This window comes from Lygodium microphyllum, chromosome 20 (genome assembly GCF_053477565.2).
Source record: "Lygodium microphyllum isolate KBCC chromosome 20, Lygodium_microphyllum_v1.1.10, whole genome shotgun sequence".
In the NCBI taxonomy this organism is placed as follows: domain Eukaryota; kingdom Viridiplantae; phylum Streptophyta; class Polypodiopsida; order Schizaeales; family Lygodiaceae; genus Lygodium; species Lygodium microphyllum.
In genome coordinates this window covers 29,205,092-29,227,118 of record NC_141154.1, presented here as the reverse complement: position 1 = coordinate 29,227,118, position 22,027 = coordinate 29,205,092, and positions in this window count along the sequence as shown.

Genomic DNA, 22,027 nt, shown 5'->3' with positions numbered 1-22,027 from the left:
TTCACCTTAGCAGTTTGCCTGATACAAGAGACCTCTCGAGCATTCGCTAATTCCACAAGTAAAGTAGGTGCATCTATTGTCGCTATTCCTAATCTTTTTGCACAGATTGGTGAAATGAAGGAATGTGTACTGCCGCAATCAATCAAGGTTTTGAAGCTTTTACCTTGATAATTCGATGGAGTTTGAATCACTGAGAATTGGCGATTCGGGGATTTCTTGTGAAGAGCGGCATGAACTGTTGCCCTCTCAATGTCTTCTTCCATGGATGGATCTTCTTCATCACCTAGCTCCTTGTTGGCACACTGGGGGTTCTCCCTCTGGCCCTTACGGTGGATTCTTGGCCATGGACGGCTCCTTGGAATTGTTCAAAGAGTAGAGAGAGAGAAAGGGAAAGACTCCATATCCATGAGCCTTCAGGCTCTCAAGCTCATTCCTTGATTTCCACACGCTCAACTGAAAAGCACACACACTACAAGATAAAGTGACCTAGTGTAGACTAGACTGACTAACTCTAGTCAGACTACTAATCCAACTTATTTAATGTAGTCACATGTAGACAGCTGTACACACTAGCTATCATAGATGTCGGTCATAGATGAAAACACACTGATGGTGAGCTTGATTTCTAACCCTCCCCCTCAAGCTCAAAAACAAAACTCAAATCATCTGCATCACTCCAAGTAGCTGTCTAAAGTGAATGAACTTATCTTTACCAAGTGATTTGGTAAAGATGTCTGCTACCTGGTCTTCAATCTTCACATGCTCCAAGTCAATGTGATATGCTAAAACCATTTCCCTGATGAGATGGTAGTGAACCTCAATGTGTTTTGATCTTGCATGATAAACAGGATTGCTTGCTAACATAACATTGCTCAAATTGTCACAGTATAGCTTGGCTTTGCTGTCCAAGTATACTCAAGTCATTCAGTAACTTCTATAACCACTTAGCTTCACAGGCCGCTAAGGCCGCACCACGATACTCTGCTTCCGTACTGGACAATGCAGCTGTAGGCTGTTTCTTACTTTGCCAACTGATCATGCTACTACCCAATCCAAATGCATAGCCACTGGTTGACAAGATGCGCTCATTCAAGCTGCACTGATAATACAGGAGGTGTAGACCAAGCGAAGGAATAACAGGTTTTAGTCTTGCAAGGATCTAAACAAGGGAATCTGTAGGTCTCAGGCTAAGAGAGCGTAGGGCCAAAATCAGGGACAAAGGAAGAAAGCTAGGGTGAACGATGTCAACAACTTCATTCCTACACAAGGTAATGGCCACAATCTCCGTTGCTTCCATTGCAAGGAGCTTGGACACTTCAAAAGGCAATGTCCTAAGCTTAGTAGAGGAAAACACCAAGGGCCATTCCTGTTAGAAATCAAGCTCACCGTCAATGTGTTTTCATCTATGACCGACATCTATGACAGCTAGTGTGTACAACTGTCTACATGTGACTACATTAAGTAAGTCGGGTTAGTAGTCAGTTAGTGACCTGACTAGAGTTAGTCAATCTAGTCTACACTAGGTCACTTTATCTTGTAGTGTGTGTGCTTTTTAGTTGAGTGTGTGGAAATGAAGGAATGAGCTTGAGAGCCTGAAGGCTCATGGTTCTCTCTCTCTACTCTTTGAACATGGTATCAGAGCCTCATCCATGAGGCTGTGGGAGAATGGGCATGACAACTTGCAGTGCAAAGGAGATGGAAGTAACGAATGAGGAAGAAGATAGACACTTGCAAATGAAGCCATAGTCAAAGGAAGGAATCAGCGTGGTCTGCCTTCTGAAAATCGTGGACTGCCTCCTGAAAATCAGCAACCTGTGTCTGAAAATCGTGGACTGCCTCCTGAAAATCAGCAACCTGTATCTGAAAATCTACGCCTGCTGATCTGAATGGATAGCAACCTGTATCTGAAAATCTGCGCCTACTGATCTGAGTGGACAACAACCTGTGCCTAAAAATCTGTGCCCCTTGGTCTAAAAATCTAGGCCTGCTAATCTGAGTGGACAGCAACCTGTCAATCTTCAGTGGGGCACCTGGACAAGGTTCATAGAGCATGTATGCTCACTATTGAAGGTATTTGAAGTGTGCAAGGAGTAAATGCTTGTGTGGAAGCTCTGTTATGAGCTGGAGTGACAGACACAGACTTGTAATCATTTCTAAACTACTGTAAGCATGAATGAACAACATGCATTCAGTCATTACTGACACACAAGAGCCTTGTACTATACTCAGAAGGCATCTTTGGAGCATAAGAATGTGTCAAAGCATGTATACATTGGATCAAATGTCTTGGAGCTGAGATCTCTTGCTCAGAATACTCAGATCTGAAAATCAATGACATGCTGAAAACTGTCATACACAGTCAATGACAGAATACTCAGATCTAAAAATCAATGACAGGCTGAAAACTGTCATACACAGTCAATGACAGAATACTCAGATCTAAAAATCAATGACAGGCTGAAAACTGTCATACACAGTCAATGACAGAATACTCAGATCTAAAAATCAATGACAGGCTGAAAACTGTCATACACAGTCAATGACAAGTACTGTGCATTATTGAAGCAATACAGGTCATCTTGGGGGTTCCATCATCTATATGAACTGGCCTATACATGCTAATGCATGGAGAATTGAAGCAAGCAATGAGCATAATTGAAAACTGAATTTTGAAGCTGAAATAAATGCAGTTACATTGTCCTGGTTAATTACAAATAGCTCATGAGGTTTATGCCATTGGTCAATGAAGACAGGTTGTCTATGCCTACTCAGATGCTCATGTATTGAACTTGCCACTACAAAGTAAATGTATGACATGGTCAAAAGACATTTTGGAGCTGCTTGGAGCTTGGTATGCTGAATTCTGGTTGACTGCAACCTGAAACTGAATTTGTTGACACACTCAGTTTTGGACTTGAAATTGCTGCTGGTTACTCACAGTTTACAGTTTTCAGACTGCATGCATGTACCCTGGTAGTGAGGTTACATAAGCTTAAGCTGAAGCAAACACATAGCTTTTGTATTGACAGTTATATCTACAGTTGAGACCACTTGTTTGTGGGTTGTTTTGGGGTGTCAGTGGGCTGAAATACCTTGGTTTTTTTTGCAATTTAGTGTAAAAAACTGTCATAAACTGTTATGGACTGAACTTAGTCAACAGTCATACTTATTGGACTGCAGGGAGTCAGGCACTTGATAGACAGTCTATTGCATCATGGCTAATGCACATGGGACTCACAATATCACTCAGATAGTTGGAGAGAAGTTGGATAATAAGAACTTTACATTATGGAAATTTAGAATGAAAAACTTTCTGGTTGGCAGAGGTTATTGGGATTTATGTACAGGAGATGAAGTTGCTCCTGAGTTGCCTGCACACAATCCAACAAATGAATGGAAAAGAGCCTACAGGCTATGGAATGAAAGAGCATGCAAGGTGCTGCATTGGTTTTCCTTATGTATATCTGATGCTATGGTAATTCAAATCACTGGATGTGAGACTCCGAAGGATGCTTGGGACATACTAATGAAAATTTATGGAACCATGACACATGCAAGAAAGATCCAGTTGAAAAATCAGTTCAACAACATGTCTAGGAATGGCAAGAGCATCCAGACATATACCACGGAGATTAAGACCATAGCGGATCAACTTGCTACTATTGGCTCAAGTGTATCAGAAGATGATATGATTGCTGTTGCTTTGAATGGCTTAGGCAAAGAGTACAAAGCTTTTGACACTTCCATTTCTGTCAGAGAAGAGCCCCCTAGCTGGGAAGAGCTAGTTGCTTTGTTGCTGCATGAGGAAGTCAAACTTGGTTTGAATACAGGTTCTAGTGCATCTCAGATTAGAGACACTGTGTTGTACTCTAGCCAGCATGGCAGAGGATCTAGAGGCCGTGGTTCATATCGAGGTCGTGGCGACACTCGTAATGCCTATGGACAGCAGCAGCAGCAAGGAAATTGGCATGGTGCCAATACACAGGGCCAGCGACAAGGAGCTGGTGGTTTTAGAGGTAGGGGGAGATCACCTCGAGGAAGAGGAGGTGGATCTGGATCTTGGCAGTCTACTCATCAGTCCAATAAGGACAAGGACTGTCATTATTGTGGTAAGTATGGGCACATAGCGAAGGAATGTTACAAAAAGTAGAATGACATGAAGACAAAAGGGAAACAACATGGGCATTATGCATCCTCTAGTGGTGGTCAAGATGATCAGGTTGATAGACTCTTTGCCATGCAGCATGTGTCCAAGGCTGCGTCAAGGCAGAATAGAGATGACAGGTGGTACATTGACTCTGGTGCGTCAAACCACATGACCCACATGGAGAGTGGTTTGATGAGATGGTTGCAGGTACACATGGTCATGTATGTACTGGGGATGATACCCAACATGACATAAAGCATAAAGGGATTGTTCCATTGATGATGCTTGATGGCAAGAAGAAAGGCCTACATGATGTCTTACATGTACCGACCATAACAAAGAATTTGTTGTCTGTGGGTCAAATGGCAGAACAGAATCTGCAAGTGAGGTTTAACAAGGATGGATGTTTCATTGAGGAGTATGGAAATGGCTGCAAGCTAATTGCCAAGGGTAGAAGGGATGGCAGGATGTTTACTTTGGAAACGACCATTCCTGAACTTAAAGCAGCTATGTTTGCTCATGATGAGAGTGCCATCAGAGATGTAGAGATCTGGCACAAGAGAATCAGACATGTCAATGTACAAAAGCTGAAATCTATGCAGCAGAAAGAAGTAGTACTTGGATTACCTAAATTCAAGTATAATGATTTTGGTCATGTATGCCCTGCATGTCAGTTTGGGAAGCAGGCATGGTTTCCTTTCATGAGACATGTAAAAAACAACACTAGGCCTTTACAGTTGGTACACTCTGATGTCTGGGGTCCTTCACATAATGCTTCCTTTGGCGGTGCACGATATTATGTCTCATTTATTGATGATTTCAGCAGGTACACTTGGCTTTATATCTTGAAACATAAGGATGATGTGTTTGATGCATTCAAAGACTTCAAGAAACATGCTGAAAATGAATTGGGCTGTTACATATCATGTTTGAGATCAGATGGTGGAGGTGAATATGTCTCAAACTACTTTGACAGGTATCTTTCTAAACATGGGATCAGAAGACAGCTCACATGCAGTTATACACCGCAGCAAAACGGTGTTGCAGAGAGGAAAAATAGGGATTTGATGGAGTCAGCTAGAGCTATGCTGAATGAAAAATGTCTACCAAATGGTTATTGGGCTGAAGCAGTGGTGACTGCTGTATATGTGCTGAATCGAACCCCTACAGTAGGGATTCATGATGTCACTCCATATGAACGGTTGTATGGTCATAAACCTGATATTTCACACTTGAAGGTATTTGGCAGTATTGCATATGTGCATATACCGGATGAGAAGAGGAAGAAATTGGATCCTAAGGCAGTGAAAAGTGTGTTTATTGGATATGCACAGGAACGGAAAGCTTATAAGTGTTATGTACCTTCTACGCATGAGACACTCATAAGCAGAGATGTGGTATTTGATGAGTTAGCATCTTGGTATGGGAATCCTGTTGCAGTGCCTACTGATGGTTCACCCAGTATGAGTCATGCTGAAAATACTCCTGCAGAGAGTACTTCCATGACTGGTCAGACAGGTGATGTATCATCTACAGTGAGTCCTTGGAGAGGACGATTACGAAGTCGCACTACTGCATCCACTGACACGGATATGTCAGTGAGGAGGAGAACAGATAAGGGAAAAGAAAAGGTTTTTGAAGATGTAACAGGTCCATTCAGTGCAGGTTATGATTCATCTAACAGTGACAGCTTAGATAGTGAATTGGGGATTCCTTCTGTTATGACGCCAGGTGCTAGACAGAGCCGTTATGTGCTGCCTCATGAGAGGCAAGCTCACAGTGAGCCATAGCTTAGGAGATCAGAGAGGGTCAGATGACCTGTTGATAGGTATACTTACACTGGATATTCAGCCCGTCATTATGCTTATATGAAGAAAGTAACAGGTTTTAGAGAACGAAGTAAGTTTGATGAGGCAGTTTCAGATGAGAATTGACGTGCTGCTATGGATGAGGAATATTCAGCCTTGGCTGAAAATTGTACATGGGATTTGGTACAGTTGCCTGAGGGCAAAACATCTATTGGATGCAAGTGGGTGTATAAGGTAAAATGTAAATCAGATGGATCATTGGAAAGATATAAGGCCAGGCTGGTTGCAAAAGGGTATGCGCAGCAGTATGGTCTTGATTATGAGGAGACTTTCAGCCCTATAGCAAAGATGGCTACAGTTAGAACTGTGATTGCTTTGGTAGCAGCTAGAGGCTGGAAACTATAGCAGATGGATGTAAAGAATGCATTTCTGAATGGAGAATTACAGGAAGAGGTTTACATGGAATAGCCTGAAGGCTATGTACATCCAGAATTTCCAGCACATGTATGTCGGCTGAAAAAGGCATTATATGGGTTGAAACAGGCACCCGGAGCATGGAATGCTAGCATCAGCAGTTATTTACAGCAACATGGTTTTCGATTGGGAGATGCTGACCATAGTTTGTTTGCGAAGAAGACAGATAGTGGCTATGTTTTCCTAGTTGTCTATGTTGATGACTTAATCATTACAGGAGATGATGAAAATGGGATTGCTGAAATAAAGACGTGTTTACAGGCTGAATTTAAGGTCAAGGACCTTGGAGAGCTGAAATACTTTTTGGGGATTGAGGTTGTTTCTACACCTCGAGGCATATGGCTGCTACAAAAGTAGTATGCTCATGACATGTTACAGAAGTATGGTATGTCTGATTGCAAGCCTATGGATACGCCTTTGGAGCAGAATGTCAAGCTGCAGATTGATGTTGGGATAGAGATTGAGAATGTTACTATGTATAGACAGATGGTAGACAGCTTGATCTATCTCACGATCACTAGACCTGCCTTGAGTTATGTTGTGGATGAACTGCATGAAAATAGGATTCAAGTGTGGTTTGCAAGGCTTCTGCATGAACTGCATGAAAATAGGATTCTGTTACATTCTACCACAGGGACTGTGTAATAATATGGAGAGGGGTCATGGATTTTCAGGAATCGATAGTCATAGGAAGCTTGGGGTATCCCTTCCTTTGTTACCCGTTCTTCTCATAGAGTCCAAGCACCTTGATTCTGTCAGCAGGGATTATTCGAGTCACTTCTTCGTACACATACTTGTTCTAGTCGACTTTTCGACCACCGACATGCAGGGTTGCATTTGCATGAGCCTCAACAAAGATGAGTAGCTTCAGATCTTTAAATCCTCCATCCACTTGATTCTCTTCAAGTTGTTCTAAAGGTACACAAGTCGGTGGGCTACTATGCAGTATATCCCTCATTCACCCGTCAATCTCCATTCCACATATAGGGGTGAAGGATTCTAGATGCGGTCTAGAATATTCATCATGCCTAGCCTCCGTCGATAATCCGAAGCACCCATTGCAGTCATAAACATAACCTGGAACACCAAGAATTTGGTCCATGCTTCGCGACTCTGCAGCCCAACATCCATAAGTAAGTAAGGAAATGTTCTTAACATCAACATTGCTCTACTTCCCCTCATTAAGTTCCCTTGTAAATATTAGATCCATTGGTTCGCCGATCTGATACCAACTGTAATGTGTCACCCTCTCCACTTGTGTAGGACATGTCTTAGTAGCCCATCGGGAAGAGACTCTAGAAACACACTCATAAGGAATGTCATGGGGTTTGCCATCAAGGTCTTCCCGAGTCTGCCACGAAGTGGAAGCATCTGGCCGTTCCAACTTAGCAACCTGTATCACGGTTTTCCTAATAGTCAAGTTTCTAGGAAGTAGCTAGCGTCGAGCCCTAGAGATGAACCACTTTGCACAGAAAAATCAGGGTGGAAGCGGATTTATTCTGCACTTGGTTCAAGGAGAATGGAAAATGAGAGGGATGCGAAGCTCGACCTCTCTGCCCGAAAAGCATAGTCCCATTCCGTTCCCCTAAAATAGCATAAATCGGGACTCTAACTCTATTGATTCTAGGTCATTGCTACTTCGCTATCAATTCCTTCGAGAAGAGTTCCCAACTAATCGGGACCACCCTTCCTTAGGACAAACCCAGAGTCACATCCACCGCACTTTCCTCAGGTTGCTTATTTATCTAATTACCTACCACATTAAGTTTGACATGCAAAAACAGTTGCCTTAATTAACCAATTAAAAACTGGTTCCTTCACGTAACTTAGACACTGACATAGAAAAACAATGTCAAGAAAGTTCATTTTCAGCATTTGATCTTTATTTATCATAGTCTTTGGAATACATCAAATATCCTGCCCGAAGGCTATCCCAGCAATCCTCAGGGATTGCTATTCCAAGTTCCACCCGTTGACTAGTATATGGCCTCCAGATCCCATCTCGAGTCACGTCGGCCTCTTGTGCAGGATCCAGAGGCAAGGAATTTATGGCCAGAGCCTCCCCTGGTATCTGAGCATCCTCTTGCTCCAAGCAACACCCACGGAGAGACCTCTCGTGGTGAGTTCAGTCCACGTACCTGGCGTGGCTAACAACCCCCTTGGATAGGGTCAAGCAGATAGTTGGAGGTAAGTGATACTACCTCTCCCTCCAGGCTTTTAACATGAAGCATTAGTTTTTTTTCTTGTATTAGTTCCTTGAGCAAAGAAGTACAAACAGTGCACCTAAGTGTACAATCATGAGCATTCCAGTGGTCGTTCGTACGGCCAACTGCTAAGGTGTGATTCCTTCTCCCCGAATACTTCAAGCATTCGATCCTAGATCATTCGCAACTTGGCAAGTTCCCAAAGGTTTAGCAAGCTAGGTTGCTTGTTTGCCATTTTTCCTTGGGATAGGGTTCCTGTTGACCCCAAATTGTTACTACCTTTGGTTTTCTTATGTTATAGTTGAATAGCTTCTCGACAACCCTGTCATCCTAACTTGGTTGGTCAAATTGCATCATGGCAATTCACCACTGCCCTAAACTTGAAAAAATAGTTTCCAAGAGGGAGTGTTGTAGTAGGGCCACTACTCAATTCCTTAGAGAAACTAATTTGTAATTAGAACTCGCCAACCTTGATCTCAGATGTAGCAATACTAACTTGTGATTCAGACACAAGAGCATATGGCCTTGTAGGCTTGTTGCACGAGATAGGTGTGAGTACCTAACTTGTGGGACTATATCTCCCATCATACGGTATTTCTTCATCACGATATAGGGTTTGGGAGTCCTATTGACCCCAATCCAAAACCTTAAACCTACTAGGCTAATAAATATTTTGGCCCTAGGGTCCCTAAATTCCTTGTGGAAGTCTAGTATTTGTTCATCTGATCCTTAGGGTGAAAACCCTAGATCATTCTTACACGGGCGTTTAGATAATCCTAACATTTCGTGAATTTGGGTAGGACCTTTAAGATTGGAAATATTAAATCGGCATCCTAAGTGCGATACTAAGCAGAATTTTAACATAACTTAACCTAATCTAGCACATTGAGGTGTTCATCGTATGCCTTTATGAATCTCATGTGAGTTACAAATACATGTGATTTACTTAATTGATCTAATTGTCTTACGAATAAAGATGATCCTTCCCTTAGAGATGAAAATATTTCCCTCTAAAGTTTGCAAGAACTTCACTTAAAAGATGGAAGTAACTACAAGATGCATGAGATGTATCATTTCATGCAAATATGCAATCTCAAGACCATAGACCTTTTACCTTTATGCAACTATAGGGTCTACAATGATCTTTCTTTTCCTTGCCCTATACGGTATTGGTTGACATTCAGAACCATTTCTTATAAATCTTATGTTTTATGCATCAAATTCAAAGCTTTTGTATTTTAATGAAGGTACATCCTTTCCCAATTGCGAATTTTGATAAAAGAACTCTGTGCATGGATGCATCATTCTTACATGACTAGATGCCAATGAATACATCATTGATTTAATCATTCCTTTATTGCTTAACTCAACCTAAAATGTAACTATCATTGCATGCGAATTGCATAATATATGTTTTATTATCAAAGTTCATAAATCTTTTCCTTTCATTGCAACTATTTAGACATCATTTAATGACCGTCTACGATTATCTTATACACGAGTCATAACCAGTAATTTATTACATAAGTGCATTATGTGTTATATGCCCTATCCTTTTCGTGATGCAACAAGGACGCCTTCGCACAATTTCAACTTTTAACTTATGCATCATATGTTCAAAAATGCGACTACCCTTGACCATGGAAGTGCAAGCAAATGCAAGTACCTCGTCATGCAACTGAACTTTGTAAATCGAACAAGTATATAAATTTTCCAATGCATTTAAGTCTCCCTATGTGAATTAAAACATGCTTTATGCATCCTTTTCATGCAGGGATATTTTTCGAAACTTGGGCATTCAACATCGGGGAGTTGTCCACTCTCATACTTTGGGTGGAAGCTCCCGCGTGTGCTCCTCTCAACTTTTGCTTAGGAGCCATTGACGAAGTAAATTTCGACTCAGTGAACTCTCCCTTGGCTCCCTTACGAGTTTCGAATTTACTACTACGCGAGATCTCCTTCCCTGCCTAGGAAACAGGCCTTACAAGAGACGGTCTAAAAGCCTCAGGAGCCGCGGGTGAACTTGGCCTAAAGAAGCTTCAATAGAAGCTTCTCAAGCTTCTGGATGAACAGAGATGACGTGTGAATACATGATGGTGAAGATGATTGGAGTGATGATGGTGAGGATGAGGATGAGGATGATAATGATGACGATGGCATTGGCGGGGGCAGTAGCCTCACGGCGTGGCACAGACTGGCGGCGGCAGTAGCTCGACAGCATTGCGCAACTCCAGACAATGCCCCTCCCCTTGAATTTTGGGAGGGGGAGGTCATATAAGGTGGAGGGTTGGGGGGTGTGGGGATGGCCATACAGGTGGCAATCGCTTGCTCACCTCCCCATGCCTCTCCATAACCTCCACACAGTCTCTCTCTCCCCGCCATGCAACGGGTGAAGGAGAGGGAGTTAATATTAAAAATTTTTAAATTTATTGATTATTCCTTTTCTCCTTGAAGGGGAGTTCCTACAGTGGTTTGCGGTTTTGAGCCACGGTTTCATATGCACAACGCGGGGCTGGTATTGTTAGTACACGAGGATGGAGCACTTAGGCCAAAGGTTTTTTTATTGCGGGAGATTACTTCAAATTGATTTTGCATGGGATCTAGGGTCTTTAATATTTTGTTGTGGAAATATTACACCCCTGACCTTGGAGGACCTAGGGAAGCCACAGGAGAGCATTTTACCTCCTGACTGCTACTAAAGACTTCTTCCCACTGACCTGGCGTGGCACATCAAAGGCCAACATTGGATGTTGTGGAAGGTGGCATTGTGAAAAACGCAGAGACAGGTGCATATCTGGTTTGATATTAGTCTGTAGTACTGTTGCACACACTATAGAAGGCGCAATCATGGCGGGCTTCTTGGGGCAAAGGTAGCCCCCCAGATGGGCTTTCTAACCCTAAAAGGTTTGGACAAAATTCCTTCTTTGGTGGCCACATATAGGCAAACCCTAACTGCCTGTTTTTGGCAATCATTGCCAAAACCTCAAGCTTTCTTCACATTTCACATTTTTCACACTACTGTTATCACTAATAGTGACTCTAATCATTGATTGATCTTCTCCAAAGTTAGTTGAAGGTTTGAAAACTCTATTGCAAAGTCTCTTACCCTCATGGACCTCCTTAGTTCATAAAATAACCCACATCTCACATCTCAAGTGGCATAAACTTTGAGATGAGTGCTTGTAAGCACTAACCTTACATTTTTCAATCATGTTGCTAGATGGATATTGGCTCAATTTGGTGTTTTTATTAGGAAATCAAATCCATGAAGTGCTTTATGACATTAACTTCTTCTTGCTTGGTTGTAAGGCTATGTGTACAACTATAAACACATGGATCATATCCCAATATTAGTTTGCTATTGGTACATCAGAGATATGAATGTTATTGTACTCTCCTCTAATTCATCCCATAGCATGGAGTTGATTGATAAGCTGTGCTTGACTAAGAACTCCTGTTATAGGCCACATTATCAAGAAGATCTTGAAGTCCAGTCAAAGCTCACCTTGTTGGAACCTAGAAAAATAGTAAATCTTAAATCAAGGGTTTTTCGAAGAACAGGACCTCCTAAATTCTATCTTGAGATATTGCATATGTATGATTTCCAACCATTTTCAACTCTACAACTTTAAAAGTTGGTTATAATTTGTAAGGCTATTAGTTCTGCTATTCGGTTGTACTTGGCCACCTTTAAAGGACTAGAACTGCCATTGCTTAAGGTAATAGATAAGACATTCCTATAATGGCCATGGCATATGCAAATGTAAGGCCTCAAATTCCAAGTTCAATGGAAAAGATTTCCATCCAAGTCCTGGTAAAATATAAAATGATGGAAAGAGGCTACTGGCCCTTTATAAAAGAAACCAAAGTTATTGATCCATCCAATCCCCTTGATGTAGAAGATGATGAAAGAGCTCAGGCCATCATCATGCTTCATTTAGATGAATCTTTAATTCATCATATTGACCAACTCTCTGCTGCCAAGGAGAAGTGGGATGAACTTGAAAGGCTCTACAGCGCTACAAGAAAGAACTTCAAGATCTTTCTAAAGGTTGAGTATTTTAGCTTGGCATACAAACAGGGAGAAGATCTAAGCAATTTTATTTCACGTATGAAGGGGCTTATGGCATAGCTTACCTTTGTTCAAGCACCCATTCATGATGAAGATGCCATTGCTATCCTTGTGAAGTCTATGAAGAAGGTTTTTCCAACCCTTGTGACTACCCTAAATAATATTTCAAGCCCAACCTTGGCAAGTACCATCCAGTCTTGCCTAGATGAAGAGAAGAGAAACCATACTGAAGGAACTTTAGGATTCACTTTCGATGAGCAAGAGTTAGTCCATACTACTTCTGCTAAGTGTTTCTTCTGTCACAAAAAAGGGAATATTGTAAGCAATTGCTGGAAAAAATATTCTAACAAAATGAAATGCAATAAATGCAAAAAGACTGGGCATATCACCAGTAAGTATCCCAATGTTCCAGAAGTAACTAAGGAATTGGAGGCCAAATTTTCCTCCTAATCCACAGATGATCAACTCTTTTGAGTCTTGTAACATTCTCTACTTATGAATATCCTTGTACCCTGATTTATAAAGGCATCCCATTTGGTTGAGGGGGGAACTTTAACATGTCTTGTGTTACAATGCCACCCCGGCATTGAAGGGGGGTGTTAGAATATAGGCATGAGAATCCACCCTAAGCAAGGGTCTATGAGGATAGATGTATGTGAATGGCCTTAAGGGGCAGGGAAAACCTTAACCCTAGCTTGATAGAGGCTATATAAACAACCTATGGGTCACTATCAATGTGTGAGAGAGTGTCCCCAAGTTGTACTCTAAGCAACTTAGGAAGAAAGATGTTGTTCTTGCACTTTGAGCTCTCATCTCCCTCTTGTGCACTTTCTTCTTGCTGCAAACTTTGACTTTCCACAAGCTGCAATTGCACATTGTGTTGGACATAATGAGGACGCACAAGCTCTATGCAAAGAAAAAGAAGTGTGTCTTTGTCAAAATACTGATGGAATATCTTGGATTCATAGTATCTACTGAAGGAATCTCTGTAGACCCAGACAAAGTTAGAGATGTTCAAGAGTGGCAACCTCCAATGACAATTAAGAAAGTGTGAAGTTTTTAAGGGCTGACTAGATGGTATAGAATTTTCATTAAAAATTATACCATAATAGCTACACCTCTCACTAATTTACTAAAAAAGTAAAATTCCATTGCATGGATGCCCATTGAGCAAGCGAGTTTTGAGCAGCTCAAGAAAATTTTGGTAACAACACCCATTTTGAAACTACCTAACCTAAGTCAAGAGTTGGAGGTCCTAACGGATGCAAGTTCTCTTGCACTAGGTTGTGTGCTTATGCATCAAGGACATCTGATAGCCTATTCCTCAAAGAAACTAAAAATCCATGAGAGGAATTATGCCGCCCATGACCTTTAGCTGTTAGATGTGATCCATGCTCTCAAATTGTGGTGACACTATCTACTTGGAAGCAAGTTTACTTTGGTCACTTACCACAAAAGTCTCAAATGGATCTTTACTCAACCAGACCTCAATATGAGACAACGTTAGTGCATTTAAGTCTTGCAATTTTGAAAGAAAGTTCAGATCTAGAAAAGAGAATGTGATTGTTGATGCATTAAGTTGTAAAGATTTTTTGAATGCAATTATCATGGAAGAGCCATCTAAAGAAGAGACTTTAGCTACCATGATATCAATACCTAGCAATCCAATCATTGAGCTAGCAAAAGAAGAGGCACAAAAGGATCCTAAGTATCAGCTAATTCTTAGAGAAATCCTAGTTAAGGACACTGATTCTAAGCTGAGTCAAATACCAAAATTTCATTGTGGATGATGGACTCGTCTATTTCAGGATAGGCTCTACATTCCTCTTAGTCAAGTGTTGAAAAACAATATATTATGGGAAGCCCATGACTCCCCGTTCTTAGGACACCTTGCTATGCAAAAACCCTTAATGCGGTCAAGAAAGTTACGAGTAGGAAAGATTGAAGCATGATGTACTCAGATATGTTACTAAATGCCTAAGTTTTTAGCAGGTGAAAGCTAAGCATGTCAAAATGCTAGGCAAGCTCTATCCACTTGACATTCCACAAATGAAATGGGAGCTCATCAATATAGATTTGTAGTTGGCTTACCTTCTGTTCAAGGAGGGCTTAAATCAATCATGGTGATTGTGGATATGCTTACGAAGGTCACTCATCTTATCCCAGTCAAGACCAACTACAAAGCTTTAGATATTGCATGACTATTTGTGAAAGAAATCTTTAGGCTTCATGGATTGCCTAAACGGATCTTTAATGACTGCAACTCTCTGTTTACATCACATTTTTGGAGAAGCCTATTTGAAGCAATTGGAACCCATCTTTGCTTTAGCACATCTTACCATCCCCAAACTGATGGTCAAATAGAGTGGGTTAATTAGGTCATTGAAGATATATTGAGAGCTTACTGTTCTAGAGAACCGACAAGGTGGATACAATATTTACCCTTAGTAGAATTTTCCTACAATGCGTCATATCACCATACTATTCAAATGACTCCATTTCAAGCATTGTATGGGAAAGATTTTTTGACGCCACTAAATTTCTTTGATCCAACCCTAAAGGTTGAAGCTTCTAAGAAAATGCTAGAAGACATGGATGATCAAGTCAAAACTATTAGATAAGACATCCAAGCTGCCAAAGACTACCAAAAAGCTTATGCTCATCTAGCATGGCAAGAGCGTATCTTCCAAGAGGGAGACATGGTTTTCATCCGTGCACGCCCAAAGAAGAGTTTTCTATCATTAGGAAAGTTCAAAAAGTTGAGTCCAAGGTATTGTGGACCATACAAGGTTCTCAAATGCCTAGGAGCTAATGCCTACAAATTGCAACTTCCTCATCATGTGAATATCCACAGTGTATTTCACGTTAGTCTTCTGAAACCTTATGTGGCAAATCAAGATCATATTCTTCATGATGAGCAAATTGTAATGCCTAGTCAAGAAGTCCTTGATTTCGAGCCTAATAAGATTCTAGATATAAAGAGAAACCTGTGAGAAATAGAACCATTAGAGAGTATCTTATCCAGTGGAAAGACTATCCTGAGGAGAATGCCACTTGGATAGAATAGACAGCTTTAGAAATTAGTTTCCCCAGTTTTTTTTGAGATGAGGACATCTCGATTCCTCTAGAGGATGTAATATTCCTGCCAAAATGCTTCATATCAAGAAAATAAATTCGGGCTTGATGCATTTTAAAAAATTACTCATCAAGCTATTACATAAGTGACCACATGTAATTTTTTTAATATCGACTCTTGCATTAAATCAATTTCGTAATCAGATACAAGAAGACGCCTCAATGTTCCCAGCAAACAAAAAGCAAAGATGCCTCCTAAATAGTATTACAACGGCTTGATCATAAATTTTTCCACATTATATTTGATTTAGCATTCCTGATTCCATTTAATGCGTCAAAGATTGATTTCGTAACCTCAAGACAAATCGCAAAAGCCTTAATCCATAGACAAAGAATCCGCAAGAATAAGCATGATATTGAGTAAGTTAAGTATCAAAGAGTATGGCATGACTTTATAAACTAGATAAGTCATGAGGTAACTTGGCTGAAAACCACCAGATGAAGTCATTTTGAAGAAAAAAGATGTAAATTTTTTAAAAAATGACCAAAATTCATGACTTTTTTTATACATGGAGGGAGAGAAAGTATAAAATAATAATCCCCATGCCACCATCCAACAATTAGGCAATCAAAATGCATTTTTAATAAAGCTCACTTGGTTCTTGACAAGTAGTCAAGAGACTAAGTCGATTGCATGCTCCCCCTAATGCCTATGAATACACCCCCTCTCCTTCACAAAGAAAGCAAGAAGAAAGACCTCCTGATGATGGAAAATTTTCTCTACTTCTCTTATCCATTGAAGCTTTGAGCTGAAAGAGGAAAATACCCCCCTTCTACCTCATTTTCATTTTCTCTATCCCCTGTTACGTCTTCGTCCCATACGACCATACCACTAAGAAAAATATTGGTAAATTTTTTATGGATGACTGCCAACTCTCCCTGAACTAGCATGTCAATTTTGCCTTATATCCATGGCTCCACGAGGTCGGAGAAATTCAAAAAGCCCATTTGAAGCAAGGAAGCAAGGAAGGCAACCGATGGAGAAAATGACGCAGTAGGAATTAGCAAAACCCCTGTTACTACAAACCTAATAGAGGTAACATCTCGTCAATTTGAAAAAAATGAATGTTTTATAAGCCTATCGATATATTTGACTTTAAATGACTATAAACGCTTTTTAAAGAAAATGCATATGAACTACCACTTAGAAAAATAACCTAAGTAATATAATAACTAACTATTCACTAAAAATACCATTTCACTTGGAAAAGAATTATATGCCTATCATGAAGAAAAAATTGTAATTATAGTTTATTTCATGATATTTATTGTTATCTCATTGATGACGCATGTGATCATAATAACTGAAAAAAGGTAAACAGTGTTAGGGAAGGAAATATTTTATCATTTTTCCTTGAAAGTGAATATCTCTATTTCATGTTGCTAATGATAAATAGATGCACATGAGTTTTATAATACTTTATAGAAAAAAATTTAGATAATATCATGAAATAATCAATGCATCAAATCAACAGAAAATTGTATGGAAAAATATATAATACTAGACGCACATAAATTAGGTGCGTAGTAATATAATTCAATGTCTAAAAGATGAAAGAAAAATTAAACTTATGACTTTTGCATTGCCTAGAATAAATTTTTTAGAAAAACAATCAGCATTGCACTTAGGACATAGCTAAATAAAAATTGTACTTTCTAGATAACATTGTAAGTTTGACAAATGGTCAGACATTGTTGATTAAACCATAGAATATGAGTAGAATAGAATAAAAATTATTATTTTTACTGAAAACACATGCAATGTTAATTACAATGATTATATTAGCGAGAGCGTCAATATCATGAGTTGACCCTCGTATGAATCAGTAAGAAAGCCTAACCTAAAATATCAAGAATGTTGAAGCAAAAACAACTATGAAATACTCAACAACGTGAAATTATAAGTATCAAGAAATTAAATAAATATCAGAAGTCTATAGGACTTGTTGGACATTGATAAGAATACAAATTCTAAATTCTAAACAAACTTGGAAAAGCATTTGAAATTCTGTTATGCGTGAGTTAGGGCAGGCCAACGCATGAATTGTCTGCCATAGGTATAAATGGCCATATTATCTTTTAGGGTGGAAATACCAAATTCTTCATAAGGATAAAATAAACTTTAGATTTGTGAAATAACTTGTGGATCCCAAAAAAGAGTTGCAAGTAGGAAGCGAAACCGTAAGAGAATAAGGTATCTTATAAGAGAAACCCTAGATTTAGGTGGAGCTACATCATATGCTAAATACACTTGCTACTGTTTCTTTTTTATATGTGCATGCATTGATGGTTGCACAAGAAAGATTGATTGTACTTGTAACAATTAGATTTAATTGTAAATATATAATCAGGATAATAAGAGAAAAGATCGCACTATGCCTCCCCCACGGCTAGACGCAAAACCTTGCTCCAAGGGGGATTTTTTTGTACCACCATGAAGAGCTTTGGAGAAAGTGGGAGTGCCGGGGGGTTTTGGTTGTAAATCTCTCGGTCACTCCTAGGAACTACTTGACCCTCACACAAATCAGGATGGGATCATGGAGTCTCTAGTACAAGTGAAGGGACGGAAATCTTAGAGGGTTTTTTTTCTTCTGCACACAAACATAAGGGATTTCTCGGTGAACGGAGGTTTATCTTGTGTGTAGGAAAAATGGAAAAATCATTGTAAATATGTAATGAAGGAGACCTAGGAGAGAGAAAGAGAGAAGGGAGAGACTGCAAAGAGGAGAGATAAAGAGGAAGAAGATGAGAGAAGAAGAGAGAGAAATACTAACAGAAGAGAGAGAAAGACAAGAAGAGGAGAGAGAAATGGCTGGCAGCCATGGAAGGACAGGGAAGAAGGTGAAGAAGGTGAAAGGATAGATGTATATTTATCAAATGGTATCCTAAACAAGTCCTTGTACACCTTAAATACCCCATCCGTGTAACCGGATATTCGCATGTGCTATCCCCGTGTTAACCCCGTGTAAGACCCTCTAATCCCATTCTTTACATTCCATCCCAACCCGAAAGGTTTTTGCCCTCAAAAACAAAAAGAGGACGTATTGGTATGGCTGGGTGGAGGGAGGGAAAATCTTGTGGAACGGTGGCCTATGAGTATGTATGCAGTGTGAGCATGAGGGGGGAAGGTAACTCGGTACAAAGATAGGCACCAATTCCAAACAAGAAGGGCTAGACAACACCGAACAGCATGCTGTCCCGAACAGGCTTGCAGTGGAAATCTAGTTATAACTTGCCATCGGCAACTCAAAACGAGACATTCCGCATGTCAAAATGAAGCTCGTTGAGCGTACTTTCAGCCCAAGTACGTCATGCATGGGTGCAATTAATGCATGCCCAAAACTATTTGAAAACAAATAGCTATCTACTGCAAAACATGCCCAAATCAAGTTGTCCTTCAGCCAAGGTTTCCACCTCAAGGTGAGGGGACTGCATCGAGGGAGTGCTGATATAGATAGAGCTTTTCTTTAACCCCCAAGATCAAATGGATAACCTGCATGGTAAGCATCACCAGCATACAGGTCATCCATGCAAGTGTGGTCTCTGCACTGCCACCAGGGTCAAATGGAAAGTGGTTATCCTTTCCATGCATTGGGTTACCATCCACACATAAAGCTAGAATGGTCAGAACCACTAGATGTTGCATCGAGTGTGCCATAAGCATCATATGTTTAAGCTCGGTCTGCACTTGGATGTTGTCAACAACACACAGGGTTGCATAGGCTAAAAAGTTTACTGCATCAGCCCCTAAGTGTTGCATATTCATGGACCCTGCATTCTTAGTGATGTCCAAGCATTCAAACAGCAGGTCTGTGGACTGAAGGGGCTCCCGCATGGGGTCATGATCATCCAAATCCACATGCTGCCCATGATCTTCTTTCTTGAACTAAAGTTCTTAATGTGGACCCATACCAAAATGGTCTTCAACAAGATCTTCTCCATCCTTTGCATCATAATACTCTAATACCAAGAGTATTTTGGCAGTCTTTGCCCTGCATGTGGCTTGATGATTACAAGATACTGGCTTAGCGTATCGATAGCATAAGCCCGCAGCATGCAATTCTCATATCATATCACTAGTAAGGTGTATAATGTGTTTAGCCTTAGATAGTAATTTACACACATTCTCATCACAATCGGTCAGCTCAATAATAGTTCTGACATGCTGCTCATAGTCATCTTGTTGCTCATGTACAACAGATTGCTATCCATGTTCACGACCATAATGCTCATGCTGTCCATATGGATGGTCATACCAATGTGGCTGCTGCTCATAATGATATTCATGCTGTCCATACTGCATATGGTGATAATAGCCCTGCTGCGCATCAAAGGGACAATGTGGTTGAGCATATGCATTTGCTTCCACTGATGTTTGCTGCTCACATACATAAGCATGCTGGTCATATACTACAGATGGCTGGGCTGTCCATGCTCATGACCATAATGCTCATGCTATCCATATGGATGGCCGTAGCAATGTGGCTACTGCTCATAATGATACTCATGCTGTCCATACTACATGTGGTGATAATAGCCCTACTGCGCATCACACACATAACCATCATAAAAATGCTGCCTTTGATCATTGATCCCACAGCATTGGTCATGCTGTCCATAATCTCTATGAGAATGCATGTCACAAAAATGTTCATGTTGTTGCCCAAATACATCTATTTGCTGTTGCCTACTACCAAAACCTTGGCCATATTGTTGCCCATAAACATGATGCCCAAGATGCATGGACTTCCCCATATGTTGGTCTAGTGGCACATTTGGACCTCCATTATATTGCTCTAGTTCAACATTCTCTTTTTCTTGATGAAAGGAGGCAGCAGGTAGAGCTCCATCCCTATTGCCTGCGTAAGGAGAATGGTCCACTTGCAGACCGTTAGAAGATATCAACTGCAAAGCTAGATTAGGATCTTGTCCCATGGCACCATTAGTTGGGAACCCATGATAATAAGATACACCATTCAAGGGCCAACCTGGACCTGTAAAGCTTGCACTAGAAGTATTTGATGACAGGAAAGGTGCAGTTTCAGTTTCTAGCTCACCACCTGGCAAACCCCGAGTTGGTTCAAGCTGAGAAGGTGGTGTGTCAGGTCCATGCCGAAGAGCTGAATATGAGGTACGAGGGAACTCTTGATGCAACTACTGTTGTTTGTAATGTTCTAATTGTTGTTTAAGCTGTTGAGATAAAAGCTGTCGTTGCACCTCATGAAGTTGCTATGACTGCATTGATTGTTGTTGAAGCAACTGAAGGTCATTAGGTCCAACTGGCCTTTGAGGTCCTCCTAATGATTGTCCAAATGTTCATGGTCCTGGTCCTTTCTAAGGTAACTATATCTCATAACTTGTATCATTGTATGGAACTCCAGTCATATTTTGAATGTGGAATCTGTTGTTTTGACTTTGTGACTGGCTATCAAAGCCTCCAGCATTATTTAAATTAGGATGATGCAAAAACATATTAGTTCCCATTGACATTGGATGTGAAAATTTGAACTGGTTGATTTGCAAATGACCAGATGATCCTTGATTGCTTTGCACATGACCAGATGAACCCTTACATTAAAAGGCTGGTTTTTTGAGACTCTATCCTAACAATTGAAGACCCAGGAACTTCACCAATAAATTGCCCTGACGAACCACCTACCTCTGTTCTAGCCATTGAAAGGTTGGTCCCAAGGCCTCCAGACCCCTGTACATTTAAAAGTTGGTTGCAAGGCTAACTTCTGACAACTGGAGAGCCAGCAGCCTCATCCATGCACAAGCCTCTCCCTCTTGCTTGTGGCAGCATTGAAAAACATCGAGCGTGCTTTCTTTGAGTTGCTGAATCATATACTTTCAGCAAACTGGAGAGTAATATCCCTGACCACAGGTGTACTAGCCTTCCCACATGCAAATGGGAGTAAGTTCTGCACCCACAATTGCATTCCAACTACCAAGTCTCCTTGAGCAACCTGGCCATATGCCCATGTAAACATTGCTAGTTTTTCTTGGCCTTAATACTATGGGTTTGTCCTCAGAAGTGTAGCCTTCTATACCAGTGCCTCAGGTCTTTTGCGCAAAGCTAAAGCTAGAAAAACAAGAACGGCAACCTTTGTCTTGGAAGATGAATTAACAGAACCTCCTTTTGACCCCTTCTGAGTACCAAGCTGAGGTTGAGCATCACTCAAAACAT